This window comes from Meriones unguiculatus, chromosome 14 (assembly GCF_030254825.1).
Source record: "Meriones unguiculatus strain TT.TT164.6M chromosome 14, Bangor_MerUng_6.1, whole genome shotgun sequence".
NCBI classification, from domain to species: Eukaryota; Metazoa; Chordata; class Mammalia; order Rodentia; family Muridae; genus Meriones; species Meriones unguiculatus.
The window spans coordinates 15,933,015-15,948,450 of record NC_083361.1 but is presented as its reverse complement, the minus strand read 5'-3'; the positions used below and the strand labels follow the sequence as shown (position 1 = coordinate 15,948,450).

The following is a 15,436-nucleotide window of genomic DNA, read 5'->3' as shown; positions in this document are numbered from 1 at the left end:
GCTTTCAGCCTTTAAGGGGTAGAAATAAGCTGGTTGCTTTAGAGAGATAAGCCTGAGGAGGCTTGGGGGTGTTCCACTGAGAGATGGGTTTGTCAGCTACAGCTCCTGAAACTCTGTGCGAGCCTAGGCTGAGCACACCCAGCATTGCCCAGTCTGTGTTCACCTGGCCAGAAAGCCAAAGGTCATCTCCACTTTGGGAGAAGAGAAGGTAGAAAAACAGTTGTTTGAGCTAGAAAGGGAGCTCATCTGTTGAGAGCACTTGTTGCTCTTCCAGAAGAGGGGGATTCAATTCCCATCACCTATGTCAGGCAGCTCTCATCTGCCTGTAACTCTGGGGAATCCAACGGCCCCTTCTAGCTTCTCAGGACATATCATGCACTCATGTGACACACACACACACAGCCACACAAAAGTATGCATAATTGTTAAGAGACTTACTTAGTAAAAAAAAAAAAGGAGGGGGGAGCGCACTTGGTTTCAGACATGCTAAACTAAGAAGTTGAATTTGTTTGCAAGCATTGTTAAGCATCTGAAATCAACATGGAGAACTCTTAGTACTTGGGAATTCACCAATACTCATTATCGGAAGAAGAGGATTTTCTATGTTGACTCTTGATTTCCAACATACAACTAGGGCCCACAAGTGGGAAATGACCAGTTCATGTCACACATCAAATAAATGCCTGAGGCTGGGTATGAACCAAGAAATTTTGGCTCCAGAGTCCAGTCCTCAGCCATCACGTTATGACCTCATCTTGTGTCAGCATCAAGCTGGTCATCCATCAGAGACTAAACACTAGAATTTATCAAAGCTTGAGATTGCCCCATAGGTCTTTATGTCAGCACATCTCAATTTTTTTTATCTCTATATGCTGCTAGTGACCTGTATACTTGCACTAGACCTTTTTCATGCTGTAATGAAGACCTTCTGTCACATATGATCCCGCACCAGGCTCTTGGTGACTTGAAAAACATCTGAAATAGAAATGCTATGTTTATTGGCCAGCATGGTCTTTTGTCTGAGCTGGCACAGGTTTGTTCTAGGTTTTAGATCCTATAACTTTGTTTTCTTAACGTTTCATTGCTTCCTTGTGAATTTCACACCATCCATCCCAATCCCACTCATCTCCCAGTCCATTTGTATCCACCCTCTGCCCTTGCAACATCTTCCCAGAAGAAAGAACTCATCGTGGAAGCCATGGTGTGTTACACAGTGCACCCTTTGGTTCACACATCTTTACTTGAAAATTTTCATTGCAATGGTCCGGGGCCTCTGGCTTTTGCTACACTGTCCAATACTGTCAGTATTGGATCCATACCTGGACTCCTCTCAGATATCCTGTTGTTGCCCTGTGTCATGGAGATCCTGCAGCTTTGTCTCTTCAGGACTGGCCCCCTATATGTGCTCCAGCAGTTCACAGATGAGGTAGATGTCAGGATGGGCCAACCCATAGCCCTGGATCTGGGTCTGCGTGGTAGCTGAGTTGGTCAGCCTGCTCCCTCTCCCACACTGTCTGTTCTTACAGTATCCTGTGGTGGTTGTCAGCCCAGACTCTGAGCTCTCGATTTCTGGGTTTTAAGCCTAGTTCAGCCACTTACTAGTTATGTGACCTGAGTGGACTACCTAATCTCTGTGGCCTTCACTTTTTTCACCATAGAACATGGGTGGCACTGACAACTATCCCATCCTATTTCTGAAGAGGAAATGAGTTAACAAATGTAAAGTACTTTTAACAGTTCCAGCACACGGCACAAGGTCAGGAAGTCACTGCTGATCAGGGCAGTTACTGGTCTTACAACCACAGCTACTGCTATGGGGGCTACTTCATATCACTCCCTGATCTCCCTAGAATTCCCCGATCAGGTCTTGGTTGGCCCCAACCCTGAAGCTAACCCTGTCTTCCATTGCTACAGTGCCTGTTGAGGAGACATACCTTCTTCCTGCTCAGAGTCAGAGACAGCCCCTGCTCCCCTTGTTAGGGGACCCACATCTTGACCAGGTTGCACATCTGCTACATGTGTGTAGGAGGTCTAGGTCTAGCCCAGGCATGCTCTTTTGTTGGTGGTTCAGTCTCTGTGAGGCCCCATGGGCCCGTAGGTCTTCTTGTGGTGTCCTTGACCCCTCCAGCTCCTTCTGTCCTTCCTCCCACTCTTCCACAAGACGTTCCTAGTTCAGCCTGTTGTTTGGCCATGGGTCTTCTGCATCTGTTTCCATCAGTTTCTGGAGAAGACAGTTTTGCTAGGCTCCTGCCTGCAAGCACAGCAGAGTGTCTTTAAGAGTGACAGGAGTTGGCCCTCTCCCATGGGGTGGGTCTCAAGTTGGGCCAGTCACTGGTTGACCATTCCCTCAGTCTCTGCTCTTTATCCCTACACTTCTCGTGGGCAAGACACGTTTGGGGATGAAGGTTTTATGGGTGGTTTAGTGTCCCCCTTCTTCCACTGGAAGTCCCACCTGGCTCCAGGTGATGATGACTTCAGGGTCCTTAAACTCCCCACCAAGAGTCTCAGCTAGGGTCACTCCCATAAACTCCTGGGAGCTTCCCTTTTCCAAGAGATGCCCACCCACCAATATCTGTTCTCTTTCCTAGTTCTGTCCCCTACCTCCACTACCATTCATCCCACACCTGATCCCCACCCCTGTTACCCTCCTCACCCCCTCTCTCACCCAGTTCCCTCCCTCTGTGTACTTCAGATGTTTATTTTATTTCCTCTTCTGAGTAAGATTCAAGCATCCTCCCTTGGGCCTTCCTTGGATTTTCTGGGTTTGTGGATTGTAGCATGTTTATCCTGTACTTAATGGCTAATATCTACTTATAAATGAGTACATACCATGCATGTCTCTTTGAGCCTGGTATTTTCAAGAAAAGAGAAAATTCTGCCTTCCAAGACCATTGTCCTTGCCTGAGCAAGTCTCCAGAGGCCCTGCAAACTCACCTACCAGCCCAAACACCACATGAGACTTTGCCTTAAAAGTTAACCTCCTCTCCCATCCCCCTTCTGCCTTCTTATGCCTAGGTTTTCTTTCTTTTTACTGATCCCCCCTCTCTTTCTCTCTCTCTGTCCTCCTAGCCCTGGTTAGTAATATTATCCATCCTCCCTGGTCCACTGGAAACCCGTTTCTTTAAGGGAATTTGATTCCAGAATGGAAATGAGGATATCACATAAGTATAAGATAAGGAAAAGAGAATAAAATGGGAAAGGAAGAAAGAGAGGGAGGGAGGGATGGAGGGAGGGAAAGAGGAAGAAACAGAGGGAGAAAGAAAGAGGGAAAGAGGGAAAGGGAAAGGGGGACAGAAAGAGAATGTAGACAGGAAGGAAGTTAGGGAGGAGGGAAGGGGATATGAAGGATGAGAGAGGGAGGAAGGTAGAAGGAAGAAACAATAACATAATGGAGAGAAAGAAGAAGAAAGGGAGAGAGAAGAAGAAAGTTTGGGGAAAAAATGGGTAAAGAAAACAAATTCATTTTGCTCAAAACCCCCAGTATAGACAGTTTTTTTCAGAGAATAATTCTTTTCCTTGCTGAGCTACATGAAAATTGCATATAATTAGAGAACTCAGCCATTTGGCCAGGCTGTCAGACTGGTGGCCTGTGGATTTACTGAGCAATTGGCAGGTCATAGCCTGGATAAACATAATCCCCACTTGATAATCACAGACTCAGAATAGCTGGTTCTGCTTGTCTTTACAAATAGAGTCTGGGCCCTAAGTTGAAGATCAAAGATGGAATGTGGCTTGTTTAATATCACCCTGAAAGGAGGGTCAAGGCTCTGAGACTGGGGATTCCCCAAATCCAAACTTCTCTTTTTTGCAAGACAAGATATAAAGAACAAGAGATGCTTGTTCTTTCTTGACTCCCCTCAGCCACTTCTGGTGCTCCTATTTACTTCATTCCTAAGAGCCAAAGAGGAGACATACCCTCTGCCCCTGAGAGCCTTGAGCCAACAGCCTGGACAGGTGGAGCACTCAACAATGCTAGTACCCAGCCACTCAGGATTTGGAAGCTGAAATCAACTTAGCCACTCAATCACTAACCTGAATCCCAACATGCAATGAGCATCTCCCTGTCACTTTGTGGGAAGAGTAGTTTACTACACTCAGTGGGAATTGGGAGCATCTGTTTCATCCAAGTTATTACTATGAAAAGCTCAATATGCAACTGGGAATTATGCATCATCAGAGGAAATACATTTTTGAGGTATGGGAGTTAAGCTTCTGACCTCAAAGACCAAGGTCAAATCTACCACTCTTAGAAGAAAATCTGTTTGCTTTCTATGTAGAAGCTTTTGTTACCCTATTGTCAACTTGAGACAGACCATGTCATTACTTACATAAGAAGTTTTAACAATGCCATATCCTATAATAGAACAGGACCATTGAACTCTGAGCCTCAAGGCATTCGTGATACTTGAATTTTACCAATAAGTATGAAACTCTCAGTAAATTATGTTGGGTGTAAGTTCATTAATTTAGTCCAAGGAAAAGAGAAAATAATGAGGATTTGGACAAATACAGAATTGATAGTGTCACTCGCCATGATGGGGTTTATCAGGGCACTCTGAGTGCTTTAGTTGATGTGCACTTAATTAGTCATGTGTTGACACTTATCAATGTCCAACAGGCTTTGTTCATGAGAATCAGAAGTATAAGAGACAAGCCAGAATGTCTTAGGCAAGAGAATTCTTGATATGTTAAAGGAACCGAACATCTTTACAAGTGGTTAAAGTACAGTGAGACAGAGGGAATGGGATCAGAGACAAGTTATAGATAGAACAATGGGCTAGATAATCAAGAATCTTGATTAAATAAAGGATTATAATCATATATAAGAAGATTGAGGGGTCATAGGAGGATTTTAGAAGTGGAAAAATCAAGAACTAGTTGATATTTTTAAGAGATGATTCCAGCTAATAGCTTAAAATGCTAGTTTGTAGAAGAATGGGTAAGAACAAGAGCAAGGAAACCAACCAGTGGAATATGGCAAAAGTGTGTCATGAAGATGATGGCCTTGACTTAGAGTGATAGAAGTGGAAATGGAAAGTGATAGATGGAGAGATGGATAAATAACTTTTTTGGTGGGGGAGGGGTGGATATGTGAGCTTGTCATTTGATGCGAATGTATAGATGTGTGGATGGTTGACTGGATGAATGAACCATCAGTGGGTAGATATGTGAGTAGATTTGCGGAGTGATGTATAGATGAATGTATATCTGGTAGTAGGTGCAGTGATAGCATTGATAGATGGATGAGTGTGTAGATGGGTGGACGAATGGTTTTTATAGAAGGGTAGATGTATGAGTGATTTGGTGGGTAGGTAGATGGGTAAATGCATATGGATGGGTAAAGTGTATTAATAGGTGGATGAATATGTGAATGAGTGGATGGATGTGTGGATTAGTGTATGGATAGATGGGTAAGGGGGTAGATGGGAAGATAGATACATGGATGACTAATTCAATAAAGTACACGGAAATTTATGCTCTTCTCCTTGATTTTCTTTTTGCTCCTTGGACCCAGAAAGATATTTATTCATATTCTGCAAGATGTTTAAGTACTGTTTAAGATTTTCTTAGTTAATGAGGAATGAATGAAAATCCAAACAAAGGGCCCATATTCTGTACAGAGGATAAATACTGTGCCTCCCCACTGTAGATGAAGAGACTCAAATCCTTTATGTAAAGTAGATGAATATGCAACAGGAATCCAGTTGTCTTTGCCTCAGTTCTTAGCTGCCTTGCCCTTCTGTATAGAACTGTTGCTATACTTCTTTGAACCCCATTCCGCTAAGCAAAAGATGACAGAAGACAAAATAGATAGATAGATAGATAGATAGATAGATAGACAGATAGATAGATAAATTCCATCTATTATTTCCATCTATCATAATGACAACTTTCAAAGAGTGTGATGGAAATCAAATTGTGCCCCCAAGGGACCAGCCACAGACAGAAGAGCTTGTATTAAGGTTTGCTCTGCAGAGTTGTGGGTTAAATAGCCTTATCTCACCAGTGTGTGAAGATCAAAGATGAAATAAGTGTTATATTTGGGACTTAAAAGCCCCCAAAAGCCACGTACTAAAGGTTTGCTTTCTATAGGAGGTGTAGACCAGAAGAGGAAAATGAAGTCATTGGGCGTGAACAGGTAGGTAGAATAATTCATTCTCCCACCCATCCAGCTACACACACATGCATTTATGCATCCATCCATTCTTCTATCCATCCCATATATACGTCTGTCAGCCTAAGCACTCATTTGCTTTCTCATTTACCCATTCTTCCCTCACTCCTTTCTTCTAGGTTACTGTGAAGTGGGCAGCTCCCCTCATATGCCTCAATCATTGGGATCAGCCACTCTACTGTCCTACAAACAGCAAAGTAAACTAACTATGGATCAAACCCTCTTAAACCAAAGCAAGGCAAACCTTTCCTCTTTTAAAGTTGATTACTTTGGGTGCTTTATGACAGTGATGGAAAGCTGAGCAACACACATGAGTATATGTGCAAACAGAGGCAGAAAGAAGCCAAAGCATTCAGAAGAAAGATTCTGACTTTTGCCATTTCAGAAGCCTGGGTATAATAATGCGAACAGACAGACATAGAAAGAGAGTAAATAAATGATAGTGCTATTTTCTCTAGATGAGCAGAGGTATGTTGGGCCGGGCAAATGCATTCCTTTATATATTTATTTGCATCTGTGCACATAAAAGAGAGTGGTTTAAAAGATCTCTGAGAGTTTCATTCAAGAGATGCATGTGTGCTTGAGGAAAAAGTGGAGACATTATTCCTGTCATTTTAGAGGACAGGTCCACACACTAGGAATAATGAGGACAAGAAAAAGGGAAGAAAAAGAGATAGACAAGGGTAAACTGAGACATAGAGTCAGACAAGGCAGTGGTAGAGAGAGAGACAAAGAGCACAGAGCCTGCCGGCAATGCTCACCCCAACTGCCCAGGGTATATTTACCTGCCATTCCAACTTGATTGTAATCCCTGTGTGCTGTGACTATGTTGCTTGTTTTATGGTGCCAATTTTTTTATGCCACTAGAACTTCCTTGGAGGAAGCTGCTTTTTTTTTCCCCCAGAGCAAAGCATCCTTTTCTGTTCCTGCTTTGGCTCAAGCATTAGAGGTAGAGGGCCTCTTTGCATGCAGTCTCAGCACTGTGGCCCCATAACAGAGGCCTCCAGTGATCTGGGGTGGAGGGACATAACAGGAGGCAAGGAGAAAGATTCCATTAACTCCTGCCCCAGGTTATCCAAGTGAAAAATGGATAAAATAATAGCAATACCTTTCTTGCCCTCAAAGGTGACTCTGGAAGGGAGAGTAAATCTTTTTTTCCCCAGGAGTACCCTGGAAGGCAGATTTTATAGAAGCTGTAGAGAAAGGGTTTGTTCTCAGAGAATGGGGGGCAAACTTGGACCGGAAAGTTAATGAATGTTTCTAGGAGACTCAGAAGGATTCATGAGAAAACAGAGCTGCCAAGTTTTCAGTTTGCTGTTGGTCAGGAATTTATTTGAGACACCCATTGACTCTGTGATAAACCAAAATAAAAGGTCACGTGGAAAGAAACTATGGGCTGCACAAGACCAAGCCATGGTAGAGGCAGATCGCTCACCTAGCATTCATAGAAAGCTTGCAATGTATCCAGCACTGGACTGTGAGCACAGGAGGTGACACAGGGCACATAACTTTCAAGTTCAAGCTTTTAAGAATTTAGCAGCTAAATGGTAAAGATAGTTAATGGTAAAGATGGTTCACAGATGAGCCAATGAATAGAACGATGCAGATGATAGAAGTGTGGAGAAAACACACTAATATGCTGGATAGAAGGAATGGATGGGAAAACAGTCTTAATTGGATGGTCAGGAAAGGCCTGTTAAGGAGGCATTATTTAGCCTCGAGTCTGAATGTTGAGAAAGGAGGCTTGGAGAGTTGAAGGTCATTGTAAGAGCAGATTTATGCCTGAGTAAAACCAGAAGATAGTGCAGGTTTCTAGTATAGAAGTGATGCACTCCAATGCTGATGTAGAATGGCTTGAAATAGGCTGCATCTATGCAGAGGTTCTAGGTTATCTCCCAGAATGGTCCTTGGTTGGAGTATCAGTCTCAGAAAAGACCTCTTTGTCCACATTCTTTGGTTCTGTTGTTTTCCTTATGGAGCTCCAGATCCTTCCAGGTCTTTCTATCTACCTTTTCTTTCATAAGATTCCCTGCACTCTGCCCAAAGTTTGGCTATGAGTCTCAGCATTTTTTTTAATACCCTGCTGGGTAAAATCATTCAGAAGCCCTCTGTGATAGGCTCCTGTCTTGTTCCTTGCTTTCACTTTCTTCAGATGTCTATCCCATTTGTCTTTCTGAATGAGGATTGAGCATCTTAAAAATATGGAATGCTTCATGAATTTGCGCATCATCCTTGTGCAGGGGCATTCTAATCTTCTCTATATCATTCCAACTTTAGGATATGTGCTGAGCACCAAATCAAATTTTAATGACTGATCATATTAAGTAATGTCAATTAAATAAAGCATGGTAGAACTCTCCCAGGGGACTGATGGAATTGTACAATAAAATTAGTAGCCTTTTGTGTAGCTATTTCCTGGAAATTGAAACATTCTCTCCTAGAAGAAAACTTTTAAGATTCAGAAGTAAAACATGCAAAGGCCAGGAAGTAAACAAAATCTACAGGATTCACAAAATTAGACAAGAAATAACAACTGCTGAGAAAAAGACACTCTGGGAACTCTAGAGATGCAAATTTTGTGAGTGGTAGGATTTGTCAGGATGCAGCTGTCTTTCAGTCATTCATGCCCCTGTAAGAAATCCCCCACCCACATTTTTAAGGAGACCCTAAAAAAATCACTTGTGTAGTAAGAGTTGGGTAGGGTTTAGACAGTCAATTCTCTTATCTTGGGCTCTTTTCCTGCCCTCATTCTAAGAATGGAGTGTGCAGATAGTGACGGGAACAAGCAAAGGGGAACTTTTGTTTGCTACCCATAACAGTTTAAAGAGGAAAGTAGAAACCTGAATGACAAGTGGAAACTGAGACCCATGATAGCAGCAGGGCAGGCAGAGGCTGCAGGTGTTATAGCTACCTGCTCCTGGCAGAGTACAGCCCCTAGCATAGCAAATCTACAGGAAGAGGCCACCCATGAGAAGAGAAGTAGATCTCTGGCCTCTAGTAGTTCTTAAAGGCTGGAAGAGTCACCCCACCCCCAATTGCACATGAAGCAGCAAGTCTTGAAAGTCAGGCAGGAATGGTAGATCATAAACAGGTGCTGTATATATCAGGAACAGTGGGAGTCACAGCATGTTTTCCTGCCTGCAGGTTTCCTGCAGAACAGTCTGCAGGAAGATTTCAGGAACAGTCTTTCTCCTCAGTTGAGTGCTTAGGAGCCACGGTCCTTACCAGAGCCTGCAAGACAGTTGAGAGCTGGACTGACAAAATTTCTATGTGCATGCAGTTACGTAGAGCCCAGGGCAATCTGATTGGCTGGGTGTGTGAATATGCAAATGATGTTTAAAATGAGACAGATCAGGAAATAGAGGGGATGAGGAAACAGACTGTCAGTCCTAGCCAGATCAGTGGGTCTGCTTCCCTTCCTGCTGCTCTGATTCCCTTTGCACTCAGACCTGGTGCAGTTTCCCCATCTGGAGGTGGCCCATTACTGTCACAACCAACTTCAATAGACTGTTGAAGATAGGGTGGTCTGATATTCGGTGTTGATGCAGGCTGCTAAACACAGTCTGTTCCTTATCCCAAATGTACTCAGAAATTTTTGCATCAGTTTCCAGCCATCCAGTGTTTTCATGTTTCATTGCCAGATGCAGCTTCTGTGATAGCCAGGACCCCTTCTGTCACTGCAGCTGAAGCAGCAGCTCCAGTGCTTGCTTGGTGGAGTCTGTCCCCAGTGATTCTTGGGGGCTGGGTCAGTCTCCTCCCTCTTCAACAGAAGTCTGACTAGTTTGACTGAATCTTCAGTTTTCCTTCTCTGAAGAAGTCTGGGATCCAGGTCCACAGCCTTTGAATGAGAACCAGACTAGGAAAATACAGCGTACAAAGATTTATATAAGTACAGGCGGTCTCTCTCTCTCTCTCTCTCTCTCTCTCTCTCTCTCTCTCTGAGTGTGTGTGTGTGTGAGAGAGAGAGAGAGAGAGAGAGAGAGAGAGAATAAACTATAAAAAAGGACTAATGAAGGAAGGGAATTTTAAGAAATGTACGTCTTCTCAGCCTTACAAAAGGTTTATAATGAGCTAGAAACAGAGCAGCTGCTCCAGCCTCTGAACTACCACAATAATGTACTAAATATGAAGACTCTGGCCCAGGAATAGATTCATGTCACCATGAAAGACATGGTCCACCCTGGAAGAGAATAGAAGAAAGCCCTGAATCAGCACATTCAATAAAGACATTGATAGAGGTCTGCAAGCTTAGCTAAAATCCCAGGATTTTATCTAGTAGTCATGAGGATGTTAGGTCTGATACAGAGGATGACAGTGAAGTTATTGACAGAGACTAGAGAGTCTAAGCAAGCTTCAGCTTCTCCACAATTACTAAACTCTTCCAGCCAAGGCCAAATAACTGAGTCCCTTCAATATAAATTTACTTCTTCAGAGAACTTCAGACAAGCCCACCAGCCCCATTTCTATGGCCAACTTATTGCTTCACTGTTAAACTGGGGGTCACATGACGGTTCTAGCACATGAAATGTTTGCAAATAAATTGTATACCATGTTCAAACTTAGCCCCTTCTCACTCAGTAGATCCTTGGTTCAATCTTCTTATTCATAACTTAACTATTTGGCTTTAGACTACAAGACTTGAGGTTGAGCCACAGGATAGAAGGGAAAGAGGTTGTTGAATCACTGTGTGTGAGGTGGCCAGCTTGATGACAAGCTGAACTGTGACACCGGTAAGAAGTGTGTCATGGGACTGGGGGTGTGAGCTGTGAGTGTTGTTGCATCTGGAGGATACCTATGTTCACAATATAAGTATGGGATACTGAGGCTTCCAGAAAGAATAACCAAAGATTTTCCAGTTAGGGATGAGAAGTATAGGGTGGTATCAGTCATTGAGTTCAAAATATATAGGACTGAGCCAAGGAATGGTGGATCTTTAAAATCTCTGCCTTTAGAAGAAAAGGCTGGAAATTAGGCTGTGACTGTCTAAGGGTGACAGATGAAATGAAAGATACATAAAACCTTACCCATCAATCACCTACCTATCCAGCTACCCAAGTGTCTATCCATATATATATATATATATGTATATATATATATATATATATGTATGTATGTATATTCAACTATTATATCCCTCCACCCATCTAGCCACACCCATTCACTCATCCATTCATTCACACATCCATATATCCACTCATTCACCCAACTACACACTCATCCATTTATCCTTGCATCTACCCATCCCACCATCCAAGCACATTCATTCACTCACCACTTATCTATCCATCTAATATGTGCATGTATCTGCTTACATGCTGAGTCCTGTAGAGGCAGATACCAACCAAACAGGCATGAGTTCTGTCTTCTTTGAGTTCAAGGGTTGATAAAAATGAACAAAAATGGCTAACACTTTATTCTTGGGCCAATTCTTCTTGAAAGAAATGCAGGCAGTCATGATGTACCACGACCCCCTTACAAATTTTCCATTTTTTACAGTGGATGAAAGTACACAACACACCAATCCTGCATTTTGCATTCAGTACAAAACTAAATAAATTACATGATGTATTCAACGCATTATTATAAACTAGGCTTTGTGCTAGACAATCTTGCCTACCTGTAGGCTATTGTAAGTGCTCTGCGTACATTCCAGGAAGGCCAGGCTAAGCTCTGTTGTTTGCTGTATCATCTGTAATAAATGCATTTTTAACTTACAATGGATTTACCAGAGGGAATTCCATCAGAAACCAAGACACATCTGCAGGCGCCTGACTACTTTGTCCTGAAAAGCAACCTCTTCCTGAAGCCAACTTGGTTGCCCCATGAGCATCCACAGAAAGAAAGCAGGAACAACCTTCAAGGCAGCTGGAGACTGCTGGAGCAGCCCAGCCTCTGGCCCTGGGATAGCCTGGGGGACTGCCCTGGCCTGAATTTTTCCTCCGTCGCCTTAAGCAGACTCACTAATCACATCCAGTGTGACATCCTAGCCTCTGTGAGCTTGCATGACTTGGGGCTTGTAGAAGATGCTTCCATAGTGTTTTTTCTAAGTCATGTCAAGGAATGGGCAGGAGTCTTTCAAGGGACAATTAGCAGCTCAGTATGGAAGCTGCTCCTGGAACAAAGGACAAGTGTAAATGATGACAGCCCTCTGGGCCAGGCCAGCTTTCTCTCTCAGGCTTGTCCCTTCCTAGACTCTCTTCTCTATGCTGGGGCCCTTCAGTGAAAACCAGAGTTCATACAATCGGAATTCACCACCAGAACTGTCTACATTCCCGTACTAATAACAGCAGTGACATCAGCGTTAATGATAACAATAAAACCAGATTAACTCCCAATCAAGATGAACCGTCCTGCATGACAGGGCCAAAGATAGCACTGACATTCGTGCATGACTGCAGAGCAGGGATTCTACCTTTGTGGAACATGGTTTTTTGTTTTGTTTTTTTCCACCAATCATGTTCCGCTTTTCCTAAGCTTAAGCTTAGCATGAGGTCCCTTCTCAGCCAGTGACACCACAGAGTCTGAGGAATGGGAGCGCCCAGGCAACAAGCAGTACTGAGCATTCAGTGTTTGCTCTGTGGACTCTGCCAACTAACTGCTTTTGTTTGCTTGATCTCGAAGTAAAGCTCAGCTGCTCTCAGTGACTCTACTGATGTGGAAAATGAATTTCAAAGTTAGATAAGATGCTACGGGTCACACAGCCGGAATGTGGCTAAGCAACTAATGAGCTTAGCAACAAGGCTTCAGTGCCTCTGTCTGTATACTGGACTGCACTACCAGTCTAGAACAGTGGTCCTCAACCTTCCTAATGCTGCAAACCTTCCTAATGCTGCAACCTTTTAATACAGTTCCTCATGTTGTAGTGCCCTCTAACCATAAAATTATTTCTTTGCTACGTCATTACTACAAAAGTGATAAAATTCCTTTCATAAAAGTAGCAAAATTACTACTATCATAATAAGTATCTGATATGCAGGATATCTGATATCTGATCCCCGTGGGGGGGGTCATGACTCAGAGGTTGAAAACCACAGATCTAGAACAGCTTTGCAGAAGAATGAGCATGTTGTATTGCCCAAGGTTCACTAGAGGAACAAAACCAACAGACTGTGTCTCTAAATCTATTTATCTCCCTCTATGTATGTATATATGTATATATGTATGTATGTATGCATCTGTCTATCTATATGTCTGTCTTTCTGTCTGTCTGTCTATCTAGGAATTGGATTGTCTTCCTCTTAAGAGGAAGCTGATCACCAGCTTCCTCTTAATAATGAGCACTCAGACACCCAGAGAGATAGATAAACTTAATTCTCTTAAGGTAGCTGCTTAATTTAAGAAGCTGGAAGTCTCAGAACAAGGGGGAGAGGTGGCTTGATGTGGTCCTAGTCATTGTCTGAAGGTCTGGAAGCTTCCAGAAGATCTGGCTGGAAAGCTGAAGACACCAGAGTCCGATGTCCTTGGGTGATGGGTACTAGCTTTGGTACAGTGGACTTTATATATGTGTTCTGGCTTTCACTCTCTCTCTGACGTTTTTCATGTGGGCTCCCAACCTGTTTGATCATACCATCCATATTCAGCTACTACCCCATATGCCAGTCCTCTCGGGAAACACTCCACCCAGAGATACGCATCACTAGTGCCAGATATTTCAATCAAAAGCAGCTATCATGCATGCCAAGAACAGAGATAGCTTTAGCTTCCATGCTTGACAGCAGAGCTGAGATTCCACTGAGCCATGAAAGAAAATACTGTATGGACCAGTTTCCTGGGAAATGCTTGTGGCTCTAGTTCACTGACTTTGGGGGAGACAGAAAAGACTGTATCACTACAAAGAGAACTTGGTGAGCCAGACCCCCTTTTTTGCCCTCCCAGTTCCTCCAGGAAATGAAGAATGATCTGAAGTTGGGCGAAGAGAAAGCAAAGCAAAGGACTGAGCACTTGCTGGCAGCTGAGCCCTGGGAGGGGCTGCCTCTGGTAGGCACTGGGCTTAGTGCAGAACTTGATATGGATGATTGCTGCATTCCTTTCAGAAAGGACACCCACACTCATTTTCATACGACAGCACATGAAGCAGGTTTATATTCATTGGTATCCTGAATTTGAACCTCAAATAATGAATGCCAGCAGGCAAGCAAAAGCTGCATGCATCCAACTCAGGTAGAGAGATATTGTTCCCATGTTATAAAAACATAACTTGAATGGTTTTGCTCTGAGATCACTGGCTCCAGGTCACTACATCACACTATGTCAGGCTACTGCCCCCTCTGGTCAAAAGTCTGAAGCACTAACCACCAGACCTCAGACGCTCCCAGCAACAAATGTCTTCCGTAGAAGACAACATGTGTGTATCTGTTTCCTGCTGCACCGTGTGCTCAGGGGGTTTTCCAGTGTGCAAATGGAGGGTGAGTGGGCACATTTGCTGCCCAGAAATAGAACTGAAGTTGGATGTGCTGGCATATGCCTATAATCTCTGAATTTGGGAAGCTGAGGCCCCAAAATTATTAGTTCACAGCCTCCATGGGCTCCATAACAATGCTGTCTCAAAAAGCAACAGAAAGTGATAACATAGTTGTGATTGTGATGGTACAGAGATGTGGAGGGGCTGTTTCGACTTTAACTAGGACACAAGACTTTCAGAACAACTTTCAAATTTGTACAGCTGACCGGCACCATCTACTGCACTGGCAGGCTGGGAGAGATGGCTCCGTGAGCAAAGCATCTCCTTCACCAGCCTAACGACCTGACGCTGAAACCTTCATGCCCATGTAAACAGACGGCAGGCCTGGCCACGTGTGCCAGTAACCCCATCACCAGGGATCAGGGACAGGAGGATCCTGGGAGCTCACTGACCACCCAAACTAGATAAATCAACCAGCTAGCGGTTCAGTGAGAGATCCTATCTCAAAAGTAAGGTGGCAAGTGATAGAGGAAACAGTCCACTGGCTTCTGCACATGTATGCATATGACATTCACACATAAGCAACACAAACACATACAAAGAACTTGCAGCAGTAAACACACTGGCTTCTCCAAGGACTCTGTAGAGCCTCCTGGTCTTCACTCATAGCATTGCCCGGCTTTGAGGACCACCTGTAAGCGAGCTGATTTGATTTCCATGACAACCATACATGGCACGCATCACACCACCTTCGTTTTACAGATGAGATGCTTGAGGTACAGAGAGGTTACGTAACTAGATCACAGTCATGCCTCCCCTAAGTGGCAGAGGAGGCCCTAATGATGACCTGTTGCATGCTC

The 15,436-nt window shown here is 43.6% G+C and overlaps 1 pseudogene; it reads right to left on the bottom strand.

The window, feature by feature from the left end:
- Positions 1–8,370: 8,370 nt before the first annotated feature.
- On the bottom strand, positions 8,371–8,468 carry LOC132647631 (U6 spliceosomal RNA; annotated as a pseudogene).
- Between the last annotated feature and the right edge of the window lie 6,968 nt (positions 8,469–15,436).